The sequence below is a fragment of the Rattus norvegicus genome, chromosome 18 (genome assembly GCF_036323735.1).
Source record: "Rattus norvegicus strain BN/NHsdMcwi chromosome 18, GRCr8, whole genome shotgun sequence".
Lineage (NCBI taxonomy): Eukaryota > Metazoa > Chordata > Mammalia > Rodentia > Muridae > Rattus > Rattus norvegicus.
In genome coordinates, this window is record NC_086036.1 from 55,630,200 (window position 1) to 55,654,682 (window position 24,483).

The following is a 24,483-nucleotide window of genomic DNA, read 5'->3' on the forward strand; positions in this document are numbered from 1 at the left end:
GAGTTTGATTATTTCCTGCCTTCTACTCCTCCTGGGTGTATTTGCTTCTTTTTGTTCTAGAGCTTTTAGGTGTGCTGTCAAGCTGCTGACATATGCTCTTTCCTGTTTCTTTCTGCAGGCACTCAGCGCTATGAGTTTTCCTCTTAGCACAGCTTTCATTGTGTCCCATAAGTTTGAGTATGTTGTATCTTCATTTTCATTAAATTCTAAAAAGTTTTTAATTTCTTTCTTTATTTCTTCCTTGACCAGGTTATCATTGAGTAGAGCATTGTTCAATTTCCACATATACGTGGGCATTCTTCCCTTATTGTTATTGAAGACCAGTTTTAGGCCGTGGTGGTCCGATAGCACGCATGGGATTATTTCTATCTTTCTGTACCTGTTGAGGCCCGTTTTTTGACCAATTATATGGTCAATTTTGGAGAAAGTACCATGAGGAGCTGAGAAGAAGGTATATCCTTTTGCTTTAGGATAGAATGTTCTATAAATATCCGTTAAGTCCATTTGGCTCATGACTTCTCTTAGTCTGTCTACATCACTGTTTAATTTCTGTTTCCATGATCTGTCCATTGATGAGAGTGGGGTGTTGAAATCTCCCACTATTATTGTGTGAGGTGCAATGTGTGTTTTGAGCTTTAGTAAGGTTTCTTTTACGTATGTAGGTGCCCTTGTATTTGGGGCATAGATATTTAGGATTGAGAGTTCATCTTGGTTGATTTTTCCTTTGATGAATATGAAGTGTCCTTCCTTATCTTTTTTGATGACTTTTAGTTGGAAATTGATTTTATTTGATATTAGAATGGCTACTCCAGCTTGCTTCTTCTGACCATTTGCTTGGAAAGTTGTTTTCCAGCCTTTCACTCTGAGGTAGTGTCTGTCTTTGTCTCTGAGGTGTGTTTCCTGTAGGCAGCAGAATGCAGGGTCCTCGTTGCGTATCCAGTTTGTTAATCTATGTCTTTTTATTGGGGAGTTGAGGCCATTGATATTGAGAGATATTAAGGAATAGTGATTATTGCTTCCCGTTATATTCATATTTGATGTGAGGTTATGTTTGTGTGCTTTCATTCTCTTTGTTTTGTTGCCAAGACGATTAGTTTCTTGCTTCTTCTAGGGTATAGCTTGCCTCCTTATGTTGGGCTTTACCATTTATTATCCTTTGTAGTGCTGGATTTGTAGAAAGATATTGTGTAAATTTGGTTTTGTCATGGAATATCTTGGTTTCTCCATCAATGTTAATTGAGAGTTTTGCTGGATACAGTAATCTGGGCTGGCATTTGTGTTCTCTTAGGGTCTGTATAACATCAGTCCAGGATCTTCTGGCCTTCATAGTTTCTGGCGAGAAGTCTGGTGTGATTCTGATAGGTCTCCCTTTATATGTTACTTGACCTTTTTCCCTTACTGCTTTTAATATTCTTTCTTTATTTTGTGCGTTTGGTGTTTTGACAATTATGTGACGGGAGGTGTTTCTTTTCTGGTCCAATCTATTTGGAGTTCTGTAGGCTTCCTGTATGTCTATGGGTATCTCTTTTTTTAGGTTAGGGAAGTTTTCTTCTATGATTTAGTTGAAGATATTTACTGGTCCTTTGAGCTGGGAGTCTTCACTCTCTTCTATACCTATTATCCTTAGGTTTGATCTTCTCATTGAGTCCTGGATTTCCTGTATGTTTTGGACCAGTAGCTTTTTCTGCTTTACATTATCTTTGACAGTTGAGTCAATGATTTCTATGGAATCTTCTGCTCCTGAGATTCTCTCTTCCATCTCTTGTATTCTGTTGGTGAAGCTTGTATCTACAGCTCCTTGTCTCTTCTTTTGGTTTTCTATATCCAGGGTTGTTTCCATGTGTTCTTTCTTGATTGCTTCTATTTCCATTTTTAATTCCTTCAACTGTTTGATTGTGTTTTCCTGGAATTCTTTCAGGGATTTTTGCGATTCTTCTCTGTAGGCTTTTACTTGTTTATTAATGTTTTCCTGTGCTTCCCTAATTGTGTTCAGGTCTTTCCTGAAGTCCTCCAGCATCATGATCAAATATGATTTTGAAACTAAATCTTGCTTTTCTGGTGTGTTTGGATATTCCATGTTTGTTTTGGTGGGAGAATTGGGCTCCGATGATGGCATGTAGTCTTGGTTTCTGTTGCTTGGGTTCCTGCGCTTGCCTCTCGCCATCAGATTATCTCTAGTGTTACTTTGTTCTGCTATTTCTGACAGTGGCTAGACTGTCCTATAAGCCTGTGTGTCAGGAGTGCTGTAGACCTGTTTTCCTCTCTTTCAGTCAGTTATGGGGACAGAGTGTTCTGCTTTCGGGCGTGTAGTTTTTCCTCTCTACAGGTCTTCAGCTGTTCCTGTGGGCCTGTGTCTTGAGTTCACCAGGCAGCTTTCTTGCAGCAGAAAATTTGGTCTTACCTGTGGTCCCGAGGCTCAGGTTTGCTCGTGGGGTGCTGTCCAGGGGCTCTCTGCAGCGGCAGCAACCAGGAAGACCTGTGCCGCCCCTTCCGGGAGCTTCAGTGCACCAGGGTTCCAGATGGTCTTTGGCTTTTTCCTCTGGCGTCCGAGATGTGTGTGCAGGGAGCAGTCTCTTCTGGTTTCCCAGGCTTGTCTGCCTCTCTGAAGGTTTAGCTCTCCCTCCCACGGGATTTGGGTGCAGAGAACTGTTTATCCGGTCTGTTTCCTTCAGGGTCTGGTGGTGTCTCTGGCAGGGGTCCTGCCGCTCCTGGGCCCTCCCCCACGGGAGCCCAGAGGCCTTATACAGTTTCCTCTTGGGCCAGGGATGTGGGCAGGGGTGAGCAGTGTTGGTGGTCTCTTCCGCTCTGCAGCCTCAGGAGTGCCCACCTGACCAGGCGGTTGGGTCTCTCTCTCACCGGGTCTGGGAGCAGAGAGCTGCTGCGGTCCGGGATCCGCGGGTGTGGGACTTCCGGTAAACACAGAACGTGCCCGGTTCTAGAGAAATTCTGCTTCCGTGTGTCCCAAGCTCACCAGGCAGCTTTCTTGCAGCAGAAAATTTGGTCTTACCTGTGGTCCCGAGGCTCAAGTTCGCTCGTGGGGTGCTGCCCAGGGGCTCTCTGCAGCGGCAGCAACCAGGAAGACCTGTGCCGCCCCTTCCGGGAGCTTCAGTGCACCAGGGTTCCAGATGGTCTTTGGCTTTTTCCTCTGGCGTCCGAGATGTGTGTGCAGGGAGCAGTCTCTTCTGGTTTCCCAGGCCTGTCTGCCTCTCTGAAGGTTTAGCTCTCCCTCCCACGGGATTTGGGTGCAGAGAACTGTTTATCCGGTCTGTTTCCTTCAGGGTCCGGCGGTGTCTCTCCTGATATTTTTTTAAACAAGAATTTTTTATGACTATCAGACAAAAGAAGGTTGGCATATGTCTTCACTTCAATGAAGCCAAGAAAGAGTGGTATATTGTTCTGCATATACATACATTCCTATCTTGATGAAGTTCTGATTTGAAAACAATTACAACTCTCATTTTACAGTTTTAAGAGCTAATTTTCTACCTTTGATATGTAGCACATTTTAGAAATTTCTGAAAATGTAAAGAATAAACTTTTAAAGTTTCTCTTTAAAAACTGTCTCTATTTGTGTAGAGAAATCATGTAAACAAGAAACTCTATATTAAAGAAAAATGTCCCAGCCACACATGTGGCCCATATATATACAGCCACCAAAACTTGATAAGATTGATGAAGCTAAGAAGTGCAAGCTGAAAGGCACCGGATATAGATCTCTCCTGAGAGACATAGCCAGAGCATGTCCAATACAGAGGTGAATACTAGCAGCAAACCACTGAACTGAGAACAGGATGCCCCTTGGAGGAATTAGAGAAAGGACTGAAAGAGCTGAAGGGGCTTGCAACCCCATAAGAACAACAATGCCAACCAACCAGAGCTTCCAGGGTCTAAACCACTACATGACTATACATGGACTGACCCATGGCTCCAACTGCATAGGTAGCAGAGGATGGCCTTGTTGGATACCAATGGGAGGAGAAGCCTTGGTCCTGCCAAGGTTGGACCCCCAGTTCAATGGAATGTAGGGAGGGGGCGGTAAAGGGAAGTGGATAGGGACGGGGACATCCTTATAGAAGAAGGGGAGGGGAAGGGGATAGGGGGCTTATGGACAGGAAACCAGGAAAAGGAATAATATTTGAAATGTAAATGAAATATCCAATAAAAAGAAAAAAAGAAAATATCATGTTGCAGGATGAGTAATTTTAATTTCAGACAGGAAATACTCTTTTTTGAAGGCATAAGTCTTGACTTAAACTCTCTTAATACATATGGATAGCATCACTCTCTGGAAGGGCCATTCTACCAAGAAGAAAAAATTAATTAAGGCAGGTTGTCACTTGGTCTCCAGCCAACCACTGCACCTTGGAAGTTTTCATGCACTTGTGTGGTTCAGTGTTGATTCTCTTCTCTCAACAAAAACTATCCTTAAATCAGACTATTCATCAAGGCATTTCTGAGCTCTCTGGAGGGATTTAATTCCACAAACCACTTCTTTTTTAGATTTCTCTTTTAATTTTGTAAACTTTATTATTGAAAATCTTACAAATAAATAAAAACATACACAGCAAATTTAAACAGACCCGGTCTACACAATTTAATGAATATACATTTATACACAGTTAAAACTGACATTCGATACAGAAGTGAGAGACTTCAACATTAAATTTTTTCAATTTCAGTATTGGGTTTATTTTATGCTCTTGTCAACCACCAACCCCTCAAAAAACTGACAGAATTAGAACAAGAAAAACAATTACCTTGATATTATCTTTCAAATCTCACGTCCATATCCTGCATTCAGTGTTTCCCCATCCCCTTTATTCAGTCATTCTTTTCCTCATGTTGTACTGGACCACAAGTACACTGTCATGTATATACACATATTATTGGCTAAATTCCACATACAGGAGAGAACATGCAGTTTATTTCTGTTTGGAACTGTATGCGATCTCGCTTCATATTAAACATTCTAAGTCCATCCACTTTCCTGCAAGTTTTTAATTTATTTTTTAGAACTGAGTAGTATTCATAAATATAGCAAATTTTTATTATCCATTCATCTGTTTGTGTACAACTAGGTTAATTTCAATTCTTCATTTTAATTGAATGAAGTGGCAATAAACCCAGGAGTACAAATATCTTTATGAAGTTTTCTTGCCTAGAAGTGAGATAGCTAGAGTTCATGATAGTTTTATTTTTAATTGTTTTGAGAAATCCCCAATCTGATTTCCATAACGCCTTCATTTATTTGCACCCTCAACAACAGTGAATGGATGCTTCTTTCTCTCCATGTTCTCTCCAGCATTTGTTATCAGATTAATTGCCTATGATAGTATTACTCCCAACTTCTTCTGACTGAATTTTCATCTTAACTTTTATCTTTTGTTTTCCTAGGATAGATTAAAATTTCTATAAATTGAATTTCTATAAATTAGAACTTCAATAAATTGGCCCCGTTCTTCAGTAGTCTTTTCCATCCAACGTTCCCTGAGTCAAGATGAACAAGAATAATAGAATAAATGACATAAATCTAGATGCTGTATGTTCATAATATAATCTTTATCCCCAAACAAATCACTTTCCTGTTCATAAAATGGAATAAGTCAGACCCTTTCACAAAATTTTATAAAAATGAAAATATGTTAGAAAATTCAGGACGTGCCTTCCTCCTTCCCACGTCACCTGTTTCTTTCCTTGCATTTCTCCTGTGCGCTCCAGTCACTGTGCCTGATAACGAGAATGTCAAATCAAGTTTGTGTCCAAGTTTCAAACAGCACCATTGCACATAGAAAGCTAAAAGGAACCAACAGGTCTCAGGAAGAACACGCCTACATCATTCTGTCTCTTGCTGCTCTTTTCAATAGAGTTCTTCATTAGCTCAGTGCCAAGACAGCATCTTTTTGTTCTTTTCTGCTTTTTATAGATACTCTTTCAAATCTCAGAATTCTTGTTTTTGTCTTATTGAAAAAGAAAAAAAAATTAAAGAAATCATCCTGTGGAAAAATTAACATGTTCACAAAAGCAAATGTTACATTCAGACAAAGAAGAAAGAGAGGGGATTATTCTTGAAGATGTACACTCACAGTTGGGATTTCTAGTTTCTTTATCACTATTTGACTTTTTAAGTGATAAAACTCCTTTCATGTATGGGAAACATTAAGCTGAGAATATATAACTTCATGTTGTTCCACCTAACCACGGTAAATTTGAAATGAGGTACCCCTTTCTCCAGAATATAAAAACAGTTAAGTAGGTAAATTGGTGAAGAAGTAATGCTAATTATTAAGACAGATAAGGATGGTTATCAGGAAACCAGCACACCCTGTTGTTTACAGTACAGCATTTGCCTGTGTAATTCAAACACTGTGGTAAGTAGAGGCAATACAGTCTAACAAAGGGCAGGCTCTGAGATTGGACAGGTGTGATGAAGTCAAATTCCTTCACCCATCTCATTGAGCAAATTATTAAACATGTGTAATGCTCAGTGCTTTAAATCTGTAAAATGGATTCACTAAGAGGCATTAATGGGAAAGTAATGTGTCAGTGAGCATTTGACTTTGACTTGTACTTGTGCTAACTAACTACTGGAAGAAGAATCCCACAATATAAGAGAATGATCTGAGGATATCAAGAAAAACAAGGGGCAAATTGGTCTAGCAGCATTATTGTGTTACGCTACTTACATAGTTTCTACCTGCCTCAGGCTTCATATAGAAAATAGAATTCTCATAATCTTCCTGCCACAAACTTTTAAATTTCCCAGTAAACACCCATAGTTCTGCCACAGGGTCAGTCTCTCTATTTCTCTGAACTGAATTCCCTCTTACTTTTTTGAAAGCTTTTCCAACGCCGCTTCCGCAACTCCTTCCTGCATGATTGCTCGCTTCTCTCCCACATATCATTTCCATCATGAAGCAAGCGTGCTCTTGTACTCTTGTATTCTTTCTTTGAAAATCAAATAAGTAAAACAATACAGCTGTCACCTTCTGCCACATTGGTTCTCAGTTACCTTTCACATCTAAACCTCACGAAGGTCTACTTTCCTGTTTCCTCACTTCCACCTCAGCAATTGAAGCTACTGTGATGTAGCTTCTCACCCACCAATGCTGCTGTGGAGGCCATGGTGCTTTTGATTTTGTCAGATCCAATGAATGTATCCCTTAAATAATGTACTTGACTCTTCAGTACCACTTAAGGCAACTGACTTCTTTTTTTTTTCCTTCTTGAAGTCTTATCTCCTCTTTGATTGAAACTGTGTTCTTATTTTACCTGCAGTGGCCCCCTTGCCCTTTCTCTAACATCTCACCACCAAAGATTGGGCAAAGAACCTGTGGCTAGTTGGCCATAGGGCCTTTAGGACAACCTACTATTCCCATGATAAATGACCAACATAATATTAAAGGGCCTCCTAATGACCAGATGAAGAGGACTCAGCCGGTGATTCAGAAATCCTACAAACGGAAACACTAGTAAGGGTCATGAAGAAGCTAACCCTGAACCCCAGTGCGCAGCCTTTGTCACCAGATTCAGGGCAGGCCTGCTGAGAACAGAAGTTAAAAATTTTCCAGGGAAGTTCAAAGCACCTTTCCCAAGAGAAGGGACTGCACGTTGTTGTTGGTGCTGAGAGAGCCTATAGCAAGGATCATAAGATTTGTTTGGATTGAGCAGAGACAACAAAGGCTTGAAGGAAATGAGTTTAAATGGAATTGTGAGCCATTCTAATGGCTCTGCTCTTTCTGCCATTATCAGATATGGGATCCCTCTGAGAATGCTAACATCAAGAAGGATTAGGACAGTTTAAATTGGACACTGTCCTTCCTGTAAACGATGCCACGCAGCAGATGCAAAAGCTGGTTTTTGTTTGTTTGTTTTGTAAGATTAAATTTTTCCTGGTGCTGGGGGAAACTTCTAACTTGTTAACCTTTAAATTACGTAAGATGTGTGGCATTTGGATTCATGTAAATGACTTAAATTTACCCAAAGAACTGAGAATAAGACACAGCATTCTGTGAACTTTAGAAGCCTCAAGCCTGGGGCTGAGAAACAACGTAACTAGAATTTGGAGTAGTTTGGTTTAGAAAGTAATTGGAATAGATCTTTGGACTTTCTAGCTTGCAAAATATGTAATAAAGGCAATTTTGTTATCTTGGCTTTTTGTAACAAATACGCAGAGCAGATTAGAATGAGCCATTGGAGATGGGAGAATTGCTTTTACTTGTGTATGTGTGGGTGTGCACAGAGTTTGATGTGTGCTACCAACCCTGCTTAATTTCTGTTTGAGACAGGGTCTCCATGAGACCTAGCTGGTCTCTTAACTCCTAGTCCTGCCTCTCTGATGATGTTGTAATAACATAAAAAATAAAAATGACTGTCTTTTATCTCCCACTAGGATCCGGCACCGTGGTGCCCCACGATATCTGATAGATATCTTAATTCTCAGTCAGCAAAGCCTCTCACCCGCTTTGCTCCATCCCATATCACACTGCCCAAGGGCTCTCTCTGAGCCTGGCAGCAATCTCTCTACCTACCTAGTTCCCAAGGCAGATTTCCATGCCAGAAACACACATCCCAATTCCCTGGTGGCCCAGACCAGCCGCCCCACACTCCATTACACTTAAATCTACACATGAAAGAACACACAACACTGTAACCTTTGATCCAACTGATAAGATATAATTGCCCACCTAAACATACAAAGTCCAATACACATCCATCCATTCATAACAATCTGTAAAGGTACAGCGTGGAATCTTAACGTCACCTGCCATATTGTCCTGCCACGGCTTCTCTCCCTCTCCCTCCCGTCTCTTCCGCCTTTCCTTCCAGTCTCCTCCTCTTCCCTCAAACTTCTCTCCTGCCCATCCTTCCTTCTCATCCAATGACAGGCCTCCTTCTATCCTGTACCTGCCCCTCACTTGTGTTTTACAAATTCAATAGGGAGAAGATTCACTAGTCACCTGAGTCCTGAGTACTGACTAGGCAGCTGTCCTTGGGGCAGTGGGATTAGCATCAAGATACAGATAACTCCAGGGCAAACCACAACATTCTGCTTCCCAAGTTTTGGCTCTCTAGGCTTGTCAGCAAGATCTGAAAAATGCTGGTCGTGATTTTGTATTTGTTCATGCTATATAATAAGAAGAACAACTGGTTGATATATTCCTAAAAAAAAGAAAGAAAGAAAAAAGACAAGTGATTCAAAAAACTGATAGTAAGAACCTTGTCACTAGGTGACTACATAAATAAAAATGAAACCATATTTATGTTAAAACATTAAATAGGTATAGCAGTTTGACTTAACCTAAAAATAATTTATTATATATTTTGAAATATACAGGGCATATTTTAGATATTACGTTGTACCCATTCAGGATCTCAAACCATAAAAGACTGCTAAGGAGCTAATTCTGATGTGATCACACTATATATAGCAATGGTTGTGGCATGGGAGATATGTTAAAGTCTACACAAATGGAGACATCATATACATATCCCACCCCAAGCATCCCATATGTGGCACAGAATGATTAATGAAAATAGTAACAACATATTTTATTTCATAGTACAATTTTTAATCCGAATAACTAAAAACACTCCATTTCCCCGATATCTCAGTGAGTGGGTGTTGTTGACAAAAAAAAAAAAAAATAGGTATCAAATGCTGAAAAGAGAAGTGTGTATACCCCAAATAGAAAAGGCAGCCAACCCGTAGAGGAGGGCCAAGGAGCAGCAGGACCGCTGCGCCTGTGACACCGCCATAATCTGAAGGGACCTACCGGATAAACAGTTCTCTGCACCCAAATCCCATGGGAGGGAGAGCTAAACCTTCAGAGAGGCAGACACGCCTCGGAAACCAGAAGAGACGGCACTCTGCACACATCTCTGACACCAGAGGAAAACACCCCACGAGCAAACTTGAGCCTCGGGACCACAGGTAAGACCAACGTTTCTGTTGCAAGTGAGCTGCCTGGTGAACTCCAGACACAGGCCCACAGGAACAGCTGAAGACCTGTAGATAGGAAAAACTACATGCCCGAAAGCAGAACACTCTGTCCCTATAACTGGCTGAAAGAAAACAGGAAAAAAGGTCTACAGCACTCCTGACACACAGGCTTATTGGACAGTCTAGCCACTGTCAGAAATAGCAGAACAAAGTAACACTAGAGATAATCTGATGGCGAGAGGCAAGCGCAGGAACCTGAGCAACAGAAACCAAGACTACATGGCAACATCGGAGCCCAATTCTCCCACCAAAGCAAACACGGAATATCCAAACACACCAGAAAAACAAGATCTACTCTCAAAATCATATTTGATCATGATGCTGGAGGACTTCAAGAAAGACATGAAGAACTCCCTTAGAGAACAAGTAGAAGCCTACAGAGAGGAATCGCAAAAATCCCTGAAAGAATTCCAGGAAAACACAATCAAACAGTTGAAGGAATTAAAAATGGAAATAGAAGCAATCAAGAAAGAACACATGGAAACAACCCTGGATATAGAAAACCAAAAGAAGAGACAAGGAGCTGTAGATACGAGCTTCACCAACAGAATACAAGAGATGGAAGAGAGAATCTCAGGAGCAGAAGATTCCATAGAAATCATTGACTCAACTGTCAAACATAATGTAAAGTGGAAAAAGCTACTGGTCCAAAACATACAGGAAATCCAGGACTCAATGAGAAGATCAAACCTAAGGATAATAGGTATAGAAGAGAGTGAAGACTCCCAGCTCAAAGGACCAGTAAATATCTTCAACAAAATCATAGAAGAAAACTTCCCTAACCTAAAAAAAGAGATACCCATAGGCATACAAGAAGCCTACAGAACTCCAAATAGATTGGACCAGAAAAGAAACACCTCCTGTCACATAATAGTCAAAACACCAAACACACAAAATAAAGAAAGAATATTAAAAGCAGTAAGGGAAAAAGGTCAAGTAACATATAAAGGCAGACCTATCAGAATCACACCAGACTTTTCGCCAGAGACTATGAAAGCCAGAAGATCCTGGACAGATGTCATACAGACCCTAAGAGAACACAAATGCCAGCCCAGGTTACTGTATCCAGCAAAACTCTCAATTAACATAGATGGAGAAACCAAGATATTCCATGACAAAACCAAATTTACACAATATCATTCTACAAATCCAGCACTACAAAGGATAATAAATGGTAAAGCCCAACATGAGGAGGCAAGCTATACCCTAGAAGAAGCAAGAAACTAATTGTCTTGGCAACAAAACAAAGAGAAGAAAAGCACACAAACATAACCTCATATCCACATATGAATATAACAGGAAGCAATAATCACTATTCCTTAATATCTCTCAACATCAATGGCCTCAACTCCCCCAAAAAAGACATAGATTAACAAACTGGATACGCAACGAGGACCCTGCATTCTGCTGCCTACAGGAAACACACCTCAGAGACAAAGACAGACACTACCTCAGAGTGAAAGGCTGGAAAACAACTTTCCAAGCAAATGGTCGGAAGAAGCAAGCTGGAGTAGCCATTCTAATATCAAATAAAATCAATTTTCAACTAAAAGTCATCAAAAAAGATAATGAAGGACACTTCATACTCATCAAAGGAAAAATCCACCAAGATGAACTCTCAATCCTAAATATCTATGCCCCAAATACAAGGGCACCTACATACGTAAAAGAAACCTTACTAAAGCTCAAAACACACATTGCACCTCACACAATGATAGTAGCAGATTTCAACACCCCACTCTCATCAATGGACAGATTATGGAAACAGAAATTAAACAGAGACATAGATAGACTAAGAGAAGTCATGAGCCAAATGGACTTAACAGATATTTATAGAACATTCTATCCTAAAGCAAAAGGATATACCTTCTTCTCAGCTCCTCATGGTACTTTCTCCAAAATTGACCATATAATTGGTCAAAAAACGGGCCTCAACAGGTACAGAAAGATAGAAATAATCCCATGTGTGCTATCAGACCACCACGACCTAAAACTGGTTTTCAATAACAATAAGGGAAGAATGCCCACATATACGTGGAAATTGAACAGTGGTCTACTCAATGATAACCTGGTCAAGGAAGAAAAAAAGAAAGAAATTAAAGACTTTTTAGAATTTAATGAAAATGAAGGTACAACATACCCAAACTTATGGGACACAATGAAAGCTGTGCTAAGAGGAAAACTCATAGCGCTGAGTGTCTGCAGAAAGAAACAGGAGAGAGCATATGTCAGCAGCTTGACAGCACACCTAAAAGCTCTAGAACAAAAAGAAGCAAATACACCCAGGAGGAGTAGAAGACAGGAAATAATCAAACTCAGAGCTGAAATCAACCAAGTAGAAACAAAAAGGACCATAGAAAGAATCAACAGAACCAAGAGTTGGTTCTTTGAGAAAATCAACAAGATAGATAAACCCTTAGCCAGACTAACGAGAGGACACAGAGAGTGTGTCCAAATTAACAAAATCAGAAATGAAAAGGGAGACATAACTACAGATTCCTTCTATGAAGCCACAATTACTCTTATACCTAAACCACACAAAGACCCAACAAAGAAAGAGAACTTCAGACCAATTTCCCTTATGAATATCGACGCAAAAATACTCAATAAAATTCTGGCAAACCGAATCCAAGAGCACATCAAAACAATCATCCACCATGATCAAGTAGGCTTCATCCCAGGCATGCAGGGATGGTTTAATATACGGAAAACCATCAACGTGATCCATTATATAAACAAACTGAAAGAACAAAACCACATGATCATTTCATTAGATGCTGAGAAAGCATTTGACAAAATTCAACACCCCTTCATGATAAAAGTCCTGGAAAGAATAGGAATTCAAGGCCCATACCTAAACATAGTAAAAGCCATATACAGCAAACCAGTTGCTAACATTAAACTAAATGGAGAGAAACTTGAAGCAATCCCACTAAAATCAGGGACTAGACAAGGCTGCCCACTCTCTCCCTACTTATTCAATATAGTTCTTGAAGTTCTAGCCAGAGCAATCAGACAACAAAAGGAGGTCAAGGGGATACAGATCGGAAAAGAAGAAGTCAAAATATCACTATTTGCAGATGATATGCTAGTATATTTAAGTGATCCCAAAAGCTCCACCAGAGAACTACTAAAGCTGATAGACAACTTCAGCAAAGTGGCTGAGTATAAAATTAACTCAAATAAATCAGTAGCCTTCCTCTACACAAAAGAGAAACAAGCCGAGAAAGAAATTAGGGAAACGACACCCTTCATAATAGACCCAAATAATATAAAGTAACTCGGAGTGACTTTAACCAAGCAAGTAAAGGATGCCAGCAGCAAACCGCTGAACTGAGAATAGGACCCCCGTTGAAGGAATCAGAGAAAGAACTAGAAGAGCTTGAAGGGGCTCGAGACCCCATATGTACAACAATGCCAAGCAACCAGAGCTTCCAGGGACTAAGCCACTACCTAAAGACTATACATGGACTGACCCTGGACTCTAACCTCATAGGTAGTAATGAATATTCTAGTAAGAGCACCAGTGGAAGGGGAAGCCCTGGGTCCTGCTAAGACTGAACCCCCAGTGAACTAGATTGTTGGGGGGAGGGCGGCAATGGGGGGAGGATGGGGAGGGGAGCACCCATAAAGAAGGGGAGGGGGAGGTGGATGTTTGCCCGGAAACCGGGAAAGGGAATAACACTGGGAATGTATACAAGAAATACTCAAGTGAATAAGAAAGAAAGAAAGAAAGAAAGAAAGAAAGAAAGAAAGAAAGAAAGAAAGAAAGAAAGAAAGAAAGAAAAGGCAGCCAAAAATGGAGTGAAAGTCAGATTGCTTCAGGTTATGCTAGCTATCCCCTTGTCAGTCAAGAAAACTCGTCAACAACAGTTTAAGAAAGAGTCTTGCAATTCTTTAACCCGGCCAAGCAATATGTTCAAAAAGAAGTGTCCATTTAGAAAGGCTCATGTACTCTAGGTAGAGTCCCCAACTGATCCAGTAAAGGGGTAATTCGATCCTAAAGACTCTTACCCAACCAATGACTCAATCAACTGATGAGTTCATAATTAGGTGACATATTGGGAGGTCATGAAATTATGAAGTTAGACCAAAGTAGACCACTAGATGTGTGCCTTTAACAATTGGATGAGTTTCAGGGCTATAAAATGAGGTCTTGGTTATTGTATACATGGTTATGTTTGTGTCACAGTCCCTCAAGATTTAAGATGAGTAATGACTCAGTTATAACCAATAGACTTCAATCTGAAATAATCATATCACATTATGTATCAGAAAATGTAGGAATTCCAAAGGAAGAATCTCCATGTAAAAACCAATGCTGATTGAATAAAACAATAGAACATAATGATTCTCCTGGTTTAAGGGAATCACTACTAATTAATCTTAAGACATATTAGTAGAAATATGGGTATTAGTCAGTTTTTTAACTATGTCTAACCCCAGACATCTCAGTACCTTTCAAAACAGCAAGGTTTAGTGTTTCCTTGCTTTCTGAATAACTATTTTGTGTTGGATTTTTACTGAAATATCTTCAAGATATCTTATGGTAAAGTGGGGAAAAAAACAAGAGCAAGACGGTGTTTATAATAAATATATGCAATAAGGAAACATAAGGGACACTGCTGTCCACCAAATACAGTTTGTAAGCTACAATGACTATTGACAATGAGCTAAATACAGATACATGAGAGTGTTAAGAAAGCTTTGGCATCTCCACACACTTTTTATTATATTTTAAAAACTTACTGGGTTTGCACATGATTGGAATTTTATTGGATTTTTTAATTTACATTTCAAATGTTATTCCCTGTCCCGGTTTCCTGGACATAAGCCCCCTATTCCATCCCTCTGATTGGAATTTTTATCTTAAATTGGTCATTGAGAAGTACTGTTATATAATCAATGAAAATAAAAAGGGAATGTTTATAAATATAACTTCAAGAAATAGTTACAGGAATCTGGCAAATAACATTGGCTCCCTTTCCCCACCCGCAATTCCCTAGCCCATGCCCTGAACACCTGAAAGGAATGATTTGTTAACAACAGTTCTGAAAGTCAAGACTAAAGTAGTCAAGAAGTATTGTGAAACTGAATAGCATGTAGAAAAATTCCACAAAGTTGCTTCCTTAAGAAGGAAGGCTAGATTTACTCACGTGAGCCATGATGTACAGCAAAGCACGGTCCCAGCATCCCCAGTGGGTGGAGACCTGGCTTCCTAGGAATCAAGTCTCAGGCCTGACACGTGACTCATGCCCTATGTCATGCCTGGTGTATGCAGAGCCACTCAGAAGGCCCAGAGGTGGGGCTGCTCATGACTGAGTGGAATGCGGCAGCTGAACATCTGGCTAACAAGGCAACCAGCTGAGCTGTAGAACTCGGGGTGGCCCCTGTCCTACCCCATGGAACAGCCAGGAACAGCTGTGTAGGTCTCCTCCTCAGAGGTGAAAACATTCCATCCTGTTGGGGAGCTCCTCAAGCAGGGGACGTAAACCCAAAACAGAGCTTCAAGAGCTCCCTGAAACCTAGCAGATTCCCCAGGCCCCTCTCTGCCGGCCTCAGCAGAGCCGAGCTGCAAAGAAAACTCTTAGAGAAGAAGAGCTGAGGCCCCGGGAAAGGAGACTCTCTAACCTGTCGCACTGTAGGCCATGCAAGCTCCAGGATCCCAATTTTGTGAGCTTTCACCCATGCTGGGGGTGGGGTTTGAGCACACGGCTGTCTGGAATCATTTCTGCTCCTGTAAGTAACCCTTCGCCCATATTCCTGTAAGTAACCCCAATAAAGCTCATTGGGTCACCAAAAAAAAAAAAAAGAAGGAAGGCTAGATTAATTATTAGGAGCAAAAGCAGACTCCATTTAAGATAGGAAGGAATGGAAACTGCAGTGTCTGAGGAGGAGAGAAAATTGAGCCAAAATTGTGCCATCCCTTTCTCATGGGGCAGTAGAGAAATGGAAGTAGCGACATATGTCTCCTTGCTCCCCACAGCTCTGAAGCAGCAGGACCTGTGGTCAAGACAGTTGCATGAATGCCTGTGTGGGTTGTAAACTATGATCCATGGTCTTGTTTGTGACAGGGACATTCCCACAGTGGAGCTGAGAATACATCCTCATTGTAGCCTTAACTGTGCCAGCACACGGTAATGGACCAGGGATGTGGAATAACACTGGTTGCCAGGGCGTCAGGATCAACAGACAGAGAACAGTATGCCTGTCATGGTCATTAGTTGAGCAAACTGTACACTTGCTCCTGAGTGATAGAGCAGTAGTACCTCAGTGTTCACCAAAATCCCATAGAAGCCTCAACTTGGCAGGTAGGAGTTAAACGGATACTTTGTGTCTCTTGGACCTGTGTTCTTGTATAGCCAGTGTTGTTAAAATGAGGTTGACTTTATATGTGTTGGTTCCAGGATTAACAAAATTCAATTATTTAATTAAGGACTTCTTGCCATAGGAAACCATCATTACCGTTACCTGTCCCTTCCAAATGAGTCAACTCACACTAGCCATGCTTGCATGAGATTTGACACCCGTTCCTAGCAGAACAAGTGCAAACCAAGGAATGTCCAAACTACCGACTGCTTCTGGGGAATAAGCACAGTGGAAAATGAGTTTCAGGGCTATAAAATGAGGTCTTGGATATTGTATACTTCTGCCATTACCAAATATTTAATACATAATAAATGCCTAGAGCATTAATTACTAATCTCTGCCTTCTCTCCCTTTGTGGTGGTACATAAACCTAGAAGGAGAAAAAGAATTTTTTTTTCTAAAATCCATGTATTTTGCCATCACAGACAATGCAAATAGAATTCGAAAGTGGCCAGAGAAGATGTCTTAAATATCAGCTTCCAAGCACTCACTTAGGAAAACCAACCCTACAACCTCTCCTGTCAGGGAGCAATTCCCTCAATTCCCAGAGCACAGAGCAGTATCCCACTCTTCAGACCATGTGTCTAGTTGCTACACACACTTCACTCCTGCTTCTGAAACATGAAAGATGGTCAGAACGACATAGGCTTTGGAACTGCACAAAACACCCACATTCTTAGTTTCCTTCCTTACTAACATTGTAATGCAGTCGTGTGTGTGTGTGTGTGTGTGTGTGTGTGTGTGTGTGTGTGTGTGTGTGTGTGTGTGTGAGAGAGAGAGAGAGAGAGAGACAGAGACAGAGAGAGACAGAGAGAGACAGAGAGAGAGAGAGAGGACATATTGTGTGATAAAGTGTGAGAAACAGCGAGGGTGCAAAGTTCCCTAAGTGTTTTTTGTTTGGTTTGGTTTTGAGATGCCTTTTTATCAGATCAGGACACTGTGTTCCTTGAGTTCTAAGAAAAGAGTTTGTAAGTCCTTCTGAAAGGCTATAGTGGTGCAGAAGAAGACTTTTTTTCCATCTTTATTAACTTGAGTATTTCTTATTTACATTTCGATTGTTATTCCACTTCCGGGTTTCCAGGCCAACAACCCCTTAACCCCTTCCCCTCCCCTTCTATATCACTGTTCCCCTCCCCACCCTTCCCCCATTGCCACCCTCCCCCCAACAATCATGTTCACTGGGGGTTCAGTCTTGGCAGGACCAAGAGCTCAGAGGAAGACATTTTAATTAATCTATATGACAATTTTGTTGCACTGGGCAATTACCTATTCGGTCAGATAACTCACATCACATACGTATTCCAATTTAACATGTTAAAGGTAAGTTCTAGAAATTGAAATGTCAAAAAGCCACTCATACCACTAAGAAAAGAATTTCTGATTTTCCCTTCTCAGTGGATATAGATAGCAGATAGCTTCCTGGTACGGGATGGGACTTGTGTTCACAACTCCCTCTAAGTGCTAGGATTTTGTCTGGTTTGAACCTGTGCAGGTCTTGCTTGCCCTGTTACAGTCTCTGTGAGCGTCATTGGCTATGTCAACCATACTCCAGGGCAGAGTTTTTGCCCAGGAGTAGTTAATCAATGCCAAATAAACCCTGTATTCTATTTTGCTGGGGTTGTGCAGGTGTGAGGGTAGGGTTGGTTGGTTGGTTGGTTGGTTAGTTGGTTGGTTGGTTGGTTGGTTGGTTTTGGTGGTGGGGTGGGGACATTCTATTTGGTTTGATTTGTTTGTTTGTTTGTTTGTTATACTGCTTTTTTGCTTGTTTGTGGGGAGACAGAAACAGAGAGTGAGAACAAGCTAGCTAGTATGAAGTTATGTGGAGAGGGTAGAGAGGATCTGGAAGAAGTAGAGGGGGAGAAACATATACAAAACGTAGTGTATGAAGGTTTTAATTTAAAAAGGAAATTAAAAGAAAAGCCTTTCTGAATAAGAATCCCACTCTCATCAAAAATTCCTTAAAAATAGCGGACGCTGCTTGCCTGTGCAGCTTCAATGGCCCCTAAACTCTGCTTGTTCTAACACACTCTTGCTGAACTGAACTGAATTTTGGCCAAAGTCCCACTTCCGGCAGTTCATTTCCAAATTTCTCCTTCGGTATCACAGTCCTTCGGAATCTGTATTCTGTGCTAACATTCCTGGAAGTGGTCCAGGGATGCTGTTCTTATTTTTCCTCTGTAAGTTTACACCACCTTTACAGAATGTGCCGTCCATGTCCCTAAACCATTTGTTAAGTCTCATTATGCTCTAAGGTGTCGATCTTTGCATAAACTAAGTAGTAAAACATGAAGAAGTAAGGTTAGAAACAGGAAGAGATAGGAAGGGGGGAGAACATTATAATAAGCAGATGTAGAGAGCATGTTTTTGAAGAATTGCCAATGAAGTTGTAATTATTCTGCACTACCAGCCAACAGCCAGCATTAGTCCAAGGAAGCTGCCTGTATTCTCTGAGCATTTCAGACAATGTGGTACTCATTTATAAAGTCTTGACAGCTCCTTAGATGAAGCGTGTATAATAATTTGCAGCAATCCATTATCTGGCAAGATATGTTTTAATTTTAGTTATAATATACTTGAAATAATTTCCCCAAGCACTAAATGTACTTCCCTTCAAATACATGACCTATATTTAATGGATTGCTAAAACAATGAAATGATTCGAAAAGCCTTGCCTTTCCTGCTACATACTTGTCTTCCATAGACTTCTGAACAGCACTTCCGGAGTATGTGCAACTGTTATGTAAAGTACATTCTTACCCCAGAAGAGAACATCTACCATAATCCTGCTTAGCCCAAGTTGCAGTGTGCCAAGAAATTCTGAAAAGGAAATCAGGCAGAAAAGGACGAAAGGGTCCTCTCATGAAAGAGTCGTACACAAACAAAAGTTGATGGTTGGTAATTCCAACCATCCTTCTCTAAGGCAGGTTATTTAGTGAGGCCTCTGACTACCACTAACTACTGTGGTTAACTACCAGTGATCAGTTAGCCAGTCCCCAAAATGCTGAATAAAACTCAGCGCTTCATGCTATGATAAGTCCTGTCTTTTGGTAGCAGTGTACTAATTAGCTCCTTTACTTATGATTAAGTTTTCTAGCCCACAGTACGAATCATTGTTCCAAACCCAGCACTAAGTAGCTCATTTTAAGGGCAAGTCTAGAGGAGCCTCTCAGAAACCATGGAATAGCAACTCAAAAATCACAGAAGAAAATAGGAGTGGGGAGGAAAGTTGAGGGGGAGGAGAAGGAGGAGGAAGAGAAGGAGAAGGAAGAAAAAGATTGGGCAGCAGAGAACAGTAGAGTAAGAGTCTTATCATTTTCTAATTTTATGTATTTTTTTGTGACAAGGTTTCTCTGTGTAGCCCTGACCGTCTTGGGACTCACTCTGTAGACCAGGTTGACCTCAGATTCTTCCTGTCTCTGCCTCACCAAGTGCTGAGATTAAAGGTGTGCCACCACTGCCCAGGACTATCATTTTGTGTTTCACTTTCTGGGTCTACTTGGCATTTTGTTAAGCTAGCTCTTCCAGAAGCAAACTGGAAACACTCCGTGGGACAGTGGAAGGAGCCTGTCATAAAAGAATATTCAGTGAGTTTGTCACAGACTACATTTGTCTTAGCCAACTGTGACACAGGAGCCCCCAACAGACCAGTCCAGTGTTGATGTGCAGTCTCAGGATGCCACACTCAAGTCCTTTTGTGGTTTTAGGCAGCAGTGGGCATATCCAAGCAGATGTTGGTTTCTGTTCTTTTTTTACTTTCTGTAAAACAGACATTGTATTGGGCTCCTGCTAAAAATATCAAGGAAGACTTTGTTGAAATCTTACTGCAACAATGAAAAAACCTGGACCCGATTCCTCTGAAACACCAAATATGAACATTTAAAAACGCTCTTCTCAGCTAATGCAAAAGCATTGGAAGACTGCTGAGTGTGGCCAGTACGGCTGAGCCACATAACTGACAATTGCCTATTGTAAAGGTTCCAGTCCTGCTTTCCTCACAGAGCTGGGAGATAGAGAGACCCAATTTTCTTCAATATTTCATTGCAAACGAATGGCTCCCAGGCACTTAAGAAAGGCATTATTGAGTTACAAAAGACTTTCATCTCAAAGAGGTAATGAAAGTTTTCTGAAGTGAATTCAGAGTTTTAGAGTTAGGGAAATCTAGCCAAAACTTTAGTGGAGCTGAAGGTAAGCTGATGTGCAAGAGAGTATTTATAGGAGATCCGTGGACACACTGACTGGGAAGTCCGCAAGCCATAGAATCTCAACCAATTCCAGAGGTTTCCCAATGAACATGTCTAATAAATGAGAACATGTCCAGTTGAAATAGAAGCTAAGCGAGCAATCAAGAAGTAGTTCCAAGAATGCCTAACTAGTGGTCAGGATGCTAGAATGTTTCCTGTTTCCTTGTTATCTCCTAAATCAGCACCTATTCCTAAACTCAATATGGGATTATGTGACTGTAGTGGTCTCAATAGGTTTGGCCCCCATAGATTCATGGGCTTCAATGCTTAGCCCACAGGGAATGGCACTATTAGGAGGTGTGTCCTTATTGGAGTAGGTGTAGCCTCGTTGGAGGAAGTATATCACTGTGGAGATGGCCTTTGTGGTCTGCTCTGCTCAAGTTCCACCCAGTTGGAATTAGAGTCTTCTGGCTGCCTATAAAAGAAGGTCCTCTTCTTCTGCCTTTGGATCAAGATGTAGAACTCTCAGCTTCTCCATCATCATACCTGCCTGCATCTACCATGCTTCCTGCCATGATGATGATGGACTGAACCCCTGAAACTGTAAGCCAGCTCCAATTAAATGTTTTCCTTTACACGAGTGAGTCACCTTTGTCATGGTGTCCTTTCACTGCAGTAGAAACCCTAAGGCAGTGACCAAAGCAAAAAAGAAGGACCTGACACCTGCCTGTGTCAAGTAGACTGACCAGTTCATTCCCCTGCCCATATCCTATTCTACTTTCTGCCATTAAACCTTTTAAAAATCTACAGACTAACAATTTTATGGTACAGTATTTCCTGGAACTTTTCATTACATAGGAATTCTGTACTTTCTGTCTCTGCCTCTGTCTGTCTCTATCTCTGTCTCTGTCTCTGTCTGTCTCTGTCAGTGGTCTATGAATTTCATTGTACAAGTTCTCAAGACAAAAGGACCAAAATTCACTGGCCTGGGTCAGGTTTGGCAACCCTCAATTTTTCCCTTTAAAAGGCTCCACTGTCCTGAAAGACATAGTCATATCCCTGTATCATAATCACATTGATTACAGCTCCCATCTGATCATCATAATCCCTCCAATTAAGTCACATTTTATCAGTCAGTGGCCATTCTTGTGACAAGAAATACTCACTAATAGCAGAAATGGTATGCCTGTTATCATAGTAGGGGTGTTGATGTTGAAATAAATCTTGAAAAACTTCTCCTAGACCCTAACCAAGAAACCCTTCATTCTCCTATGGCTAGCTGAAATTCCCTGCCCAAATATTGAAACACCATCCCCTCACCCCTCATTGCCATTGGCAAACTCAGTTACCCACTATCCTGATAGAGGGCAAGGCAGTTTCTAAAGATAAAACAGCCTTGTCTAGACAAACAACTCCAGATGAAAGAAACTGCAGGCTCGCACAGAGGCCCCATAAGTTGTATTTAACCTCCCATTCTACACCTCAGATGAACTCCAAGAATCCAGTCTCCTTTCATAGGCACTCCTTGTCCCACTGGAGACTGTCTGTCCCTTGTTATTTTGAAATAAGCAGCAGTCCTGTCTGCTGTGGTCAGACTGGTCTCTTTCTGCCTCCTGACTCTACACTGGCTGAGAAATCTATTAGTCAAAAACGAAAGTTTAAATAGAAGTCAAATTTTAATGTTTCATCAGTTTTCACTCAATAGATATGTTACAATGTTGCATTTTGCCTAGTTTTGCTTTGCTTTCTTTTGTACTCCAAAGGCTTTACTTTCAATCTTCCCCAAACTTGAACATATAAGGAACAAGTGCACATGCGCATACACACACACAAGCCTGAACAGCTATCTGGTCTTCCTGTCTTCCCATCATGTTAGCATGTTAGCATTCAGTCTAGGCTCTGCCCGACAGTTACCTAGCAACAGCCCGGTTAGTCTGGCTTACTATAAAAGGGATCATTTGACATCTTTACTCTCTCTGACCCTTTTCTCTCTCTGACACCTTTCTCCTTCTCTCTCCTTCCTCCTCACCCCTTCTCTTCAGGTGTTCCCTGCCCTCCCCCTCTGTCTCTCTCTGCCCCCCCCTACTTCCTTCTCACTTTCCCTTCCCATTCTGCCAAATAAACTTCATTCTACTTTAGACCATGACTGGTACCTCAGGGGGAAGAAAAACCTCAGCATGATCCGGCTAAAGCACACCTCCTGCCTTACCATCCCATGCTTTAACAAAACATATCAATGGAAAATTTCTTACAAACCCTTCTCAGTAAAAGAACCATTCAGTTTACTATTTTGTGAGCCTACCAAACATTAGTGTGTAACATATTTATGTGTGAAAAGTATGTGCGAACATATATTTTTCTCTATTATGATTTCTTTTATTTCTTGTCTTTTGTTTTATCTGAAGCTGTGAACACACTTTTGTGAATTGAATGGACAAATTCAATCTAGCTAATGTTCACATTGGCCAGGCCTTTTTCTGCCAAGTAAATATATGTTCTTCATGCCATGGCGGTAGACATTTGGAACAAAATCAAGTTAATTCATTTCTGGAATAATTTGTCAAAAATGATGTTATAAAAGGTTATACGCTAAAGCCAGGCATAATGGCACATACTTGTCTGCCCAGCACTTGGATGGCTGAGACAGAATGATTGGTCTCTAAACCATGTGGAGGAAAAGCAATAAAATTAAAATTTTTAAGGGGAAATGAGGGAAAACACACCCAAATATGTTGTGACATGACAAAATTGACTGTTAATATTAATTTGGCAGGACCTAGAATCACCTAAGAGATTGGTCACTGTCCATGCTTCTAGCAGATGGCCTTCATTCATTAGTTGATGCGGTGCAACCATTCCCTGAACAAGACATAGAGCTATATAAAGTTGAGCACAGAACAGTAGCAGCCCTTGGTTTCTTGACTATGAATGTAGTATGACCGTGAGCCCCTGCTGCCTTTACTTGCTCTCCACAATACCATGTACCTTGAATTGTGAGCCAATATAAACTACATTGCATTTGTAGGGGGTACTTTATCATAGGAAAAGGAAGAGAAACTAAGAATAAGACATACATTAAACATCAGTGTCACAAGGATCTTCTTCTTCCCTCCTCTCGGCCCTCCACTCATTATGATCTTCCTCAGATGAGGCACATGGAGTAAAGTGGAACCCCATCATGAGTTGAGAGCAGATAATAAACAAAGGGCCCACTGCAGAGCAGTACGTGTTTACCGTGAGGGTGGACAATGGCCACACAGTCTGTCATGTAAACCCAAGTTTTGAATGCTCTTATAATACATTCTAAAGGCTCTGTCACAGAGCTTTCCCAAGGGATACTTACATATCCAGGTAACTTACAAGGCCATTTGGATGTACTCTTGCAGGAAGGATCAGTGGTGCATATATTAGTTGGTTTTCTGTTTCTATGATAAAACAGCACAGCTAACGAAACTTGTAGAAGAAAGGGCTTATTTGGGTTTGTGAGTCCATCAAAGAAAGAAGGGATAGTCATGAGTAGCAGGCATTGAGGAACAGAGCAGGAAAGTTGAAAACTCATGTCGTCAACCATAAGCACAAAGGTGAGATAACAAACTGGAAATGAGGCAAGGCTATATAATCTTAGAGCCCTCCCCCAGTGATGCACTTCCTCCAGCAAGGCAGCACTTCCTAGACCTCCCCAAACAGTGTCACCTACTACTGGAAACAAAGTGTTCAAGTGTCTGAGCCTAGAAGGGACAGTCCTCATTCAAATCACCACAGTCTGTCAATGCTCTATCAGACAGCCTACTGCCAGAAAATAATTATAAAAGACTTAGAGCTTCCTGAGAGACACATCCAGAGCATTTCCAACACAGAGGTCAATGCTAGCAGCAAACCACCGAAATGAGAATAGGACCCCATTGGGGGGAATTAGGGGAAGTATTGAAAGAG

The 24,483-nt window shown here is 41.0% G+C and overlaps 1 long non-coding RNA gene across 1 annotated transcript in view; it reads right to left on the reverse strand.

Moving 5' to 3' along the window:
* Nucleotides 1–3,156: 3,156 nt before the first annotated feature.
* Nucleotides 3,157–24,483, reverse strand: part of LOC102548951 (uncharacterized) — a 64,738-nt gene continuing 43,411 nt past the window's right edge. Inside the window, exons 4-5 of the long non-coding RNA XR_010059853.1 lie at nt 8,958–9,159; nt 3,157–6,945 (exon numbers count right to left, since the gene is read on the reverse strand). This is a non-coding gene — a long non-coding RNA (uncharacterized LOC102548951). The remainder of the gene's footprint in view (nt 6,946–8,957; nt 9,160–24,483) is intronic.